This window comes from Macaca mulatta, chromosome 5, assembly GCF_049350105.2.
Source record: "Macaca mulatta isolate MMU2019108-1 chromosome 5, T2T-MMU8v2.0, whole genome shotgun sequence".
Classification (NCBI taxonomy): Eukaryota; Metazoa; Chordata; class Mammalia; order Primates; family Cercopithecidae; genus Macaca; species Macaca mulatta.
In genome coordinates this window covers 75,993,789-75,997,110 of record NC_133410.1, presented here as the reverse complement: position 1 = coordinate 75,997,110, position 3,322 = coordinate 75,993,789, and the positions used below count along the sequence as shown (strand labels likewise).

Here is a 3,322-nt window from a genome sequence, read left to right as displayed (position 1 = left end):
TATTTACTCCTCAAGTTCTAGCTTTCTGGAATTTCATAAGCATTGACAAACTATTTCATCCACAGTGAGTTTGGGTTTTGCAAATGTGTAAACCTTTGGCCATGCTTATAGGATTCATTAGGAATGTTTTTGGCTACAGCTAACAGCTTATCCAACGAAAGGTATCTTAAGCAAATAAGAATTTATTTTTGCAACATAACAAAAAGTCTAGGATTATACAGTTCTGGCATTTTTTGGCTGCCTAGTGGTGGAAACTTAGTGTTTTTTTTCTTTTTTTTCTTTTTTCTTTTTTCTCTTTTTCCACTCTAACATGATTAATGTGGTGGCTTTAATTCCCTTGCTCGTTGCTTCATGATTGCAAGATGGCTGCCACCGTATCATACATAGAGATTTCATTTGATGCAGTAAGAAGGGAAAATGGGGAAAATGAGCCAGGCCAGGAGCATTTGCTCTTTTATCAGGAAAAATAACCAATTTATCCCACCTTGCCTCACCCAAATTGTCCCCACCCTTGCTCTCAGCCACTTTTCTTTCAAGGTTTTTGGTCATTTTGCCTGGGTTTTGTTGGCCAGAATTGTATAAAATGATCACTCCCATCTGCAAGTGAGGCCAAAGACGTGAGTATTTGGCTTTTACAGGCATCTAATGAAGGGAAATCAAGGGAAAAATTACCAAGTGAGTCAAACAATAAGGTTGCCGCAATGACCAAGGAATTATAATACTCAGGACAGATGAACATTATCTTGCATTCAAAGTCAGGAACTGACGTTCTTCTGAGTATTTCAGGGCCAGTCTGACTTGTCCCTAATTCCTACTTGCCTCTTAGGAAGAGTGTACATCGATCCTCTGTATCCTTCTCAGAAGGACGGCTGAAGTTCTTGACAGATTACTTTCTTCAGGAAGCTGCAATGTGATCCTAAATACACCTTAGCAAAAAATATATGGGATGCAGTTTTTAGTAGAAGAAAGGAAACATTGCTTTCACTATTTAAGCAAGTTTTGGTGTCACAGTGTTGGAGTCAGTTAAGATCTCGGAGAAAGAATGTTTGCCTGTCTGTAAACTACCTTAAGTTATTAACTTATCAACACAACTCCCCATCATTTCTCCTCCCTCCTGCAGAACACATATTCAAATCCTTAGGGTAGAAACTCTTGAAAACATTTATTCAGCCCCCCTCATCTAAGTTTCACCCTATGGTATATTGCATTATTCCTAGTAGAATCTTCCCAACTTGTGCAGCAAAGAGAAAGCAATGCATCTTGTAGTGAAAAGACAAATTCTTCTCGCTCTTCCTTGGCATGAAGCAGGCGGCTGCAAAGTAAAAGTACCTGGCAGGATTCCCAGAGACAGGGCTTGGGCCATGGGTTGGACAGAGGAGAAGTTGCCATCTCATTATTTCATTGTCATGTGGTTGCTGGGCACACTAGCTGACATGCAGAATCAAAGTAAAAATTACCACTGTCAGAGAAGTGATACTAATGGCAGTGAGTCTGTTCAGTCCTTCACCGTTTTCCAGGGACAGTCACCTCAATTTAGTGTACCTGTTTCCAGCTGCATTAACCCCCTAGGAAGATGACTGGAATATGCTTCCCGAATTGGTGATGCTGGGTGATTTGTTGTAATAATGGTTTCAGGGCAAGATGAATTAATCACTGTCACTTGAGGGAAGAAGAAGAAAGTGTATTCAAAAGCATCGCCATATATTGCCAGCAGGGGGAAAAAAAAGACTTAAAACCAGAAAAACAAAATAGTCTTTTAGCCCTTTTAAAAGAGAAAACATGACAAACATACACCTCAGGGAACCCTAACACAGAAATATCAGAGAAGTGAATAATTCACTCGTCATGATGTTTGTCAATAGGAAGTCAATTATTGGGCCACTAGTGTTTGTGTTTGCTAGTCTCAGTACCCTCTCCTCATTTCTCTCTCCTTTACAATCTTTCTTTTTATTAGGACTACTGATTGTTTGGGGACATCTGAAATTACTCAGGATTGTGGTGACCAGTTGAACAGCGATAAGCTAAGGGCAGGCAGTGATTTATATCCCTGCAGGTGAGATCTGGGTGCTGTCGAAAGGTTTGTTATATCCTCTGATATTCTTTCACATAATTACACTACCAGCAGATATGATCACACGTTCTTGCCTTGGTGTGTCACTCTGTACTCAAGTGTTATCATATCATACAGGGACATTAAAAGAAGAGTTTGATTATACTCTGAGCAACTTATTGTGTATGCACATGTGTATACACTTGTTATTCTATGTGCATAATTACCTCATTAACAGCAACAATGAAAACCTTAAAATGTGTGAGTATATAGGACCATAAGATAAAGAGTGAAAAAAAATGAAATCAGAATGAAGAGAAAAAGAAAGTAGAAAAATAAAACCCTAGAAAATGGTAGTATATATAATAAACGGTCTGAAATATAAATTATTCACTTGAGGTAGGCTGCAAATTTGGCTCTGAGCTTTCTAGCAGTCAAATAAAAGAGATGAACTTGATATTATTCTGAATTCTCTGTAAGGGAAACAAAACAATTGCTGAAAAGAAGCAAAAAACTCTGTCTCATTTTGAAATCTGAGATAATTTTTTCCTATTCTAAAAAATTTCGTTTCATAGGTGTTCTATGTTAAAAAATGTGCTACTGATATAGAAAGTAGGTAGTGCTACAAAAAACAAACAATAAACACATCAACCCAGATTTATCCCTTTCTTTGAAATATTAAATTGTTATCAATAGGATGGTTACTTAAGGCTCTGGACAGTGAAATAAACATCACTGAAAGGAGAGCTTCCCATCAATACTTACATGTTTTCATATCAGATGGGTAATGTGCTTATACTGTAACATGGTTTGAGGGAGGCGCATCTCACACATGAGCATAAAAACCCAATCGTTACACTTTACACATTACAAAAGAATCTTCCCACCAATACTTTTAAGAAAGATTAGATGGCATAAATACTGTCAGTATGTTTTTTAATTTTAGAGAATAAGGATGATTCAGGAGCTGAGCTGAGTCATTGAAAAACGTTGAAAGAGAGAACACATGAGAGCCGAAGAGAATCTAGCAATCTGAATGTCCTCCACTCTCTAAAAGATGTTCAGATGACTACCAGAGAGTTGCCACTGGTTGTGCTCTGACCACTCAGTCGCCAGACAGAACTTGCAGCCAGGAGCACCTGCTTACTACAAGGTATTTGACCATGGTCTATGGACAAGAGGTTAGTTGATAACTGTTGCTATAATGGGTCCTCCTGCACTTACAGTTCAGGCATGTCTACAGCATTTGGCCCAGAAAGGGCAATCCATAAT

At 38.4% G+C, this 3,322-nt stretch overlaps 1 non-coding gene across 1 annotated transcript; it reads right to left on the bottom strand.

Moving 5' to 3' along the window:
- Positions 1-2,824: 2,824 nt before the first annotated feature.
- On the bottom strand, positions 2,825-2,929 carry LOC114678600 (small nucleolar RNA U13). Its single transcript, XR_003730033.2, has one exon. It is a non-coding gene; the product is annotated as a small nucleolar RNA U13 (small nucleolar RNA).
- Between the last annotated feature and the right edge of the window lie 393 nt (positions 2,930-3,322).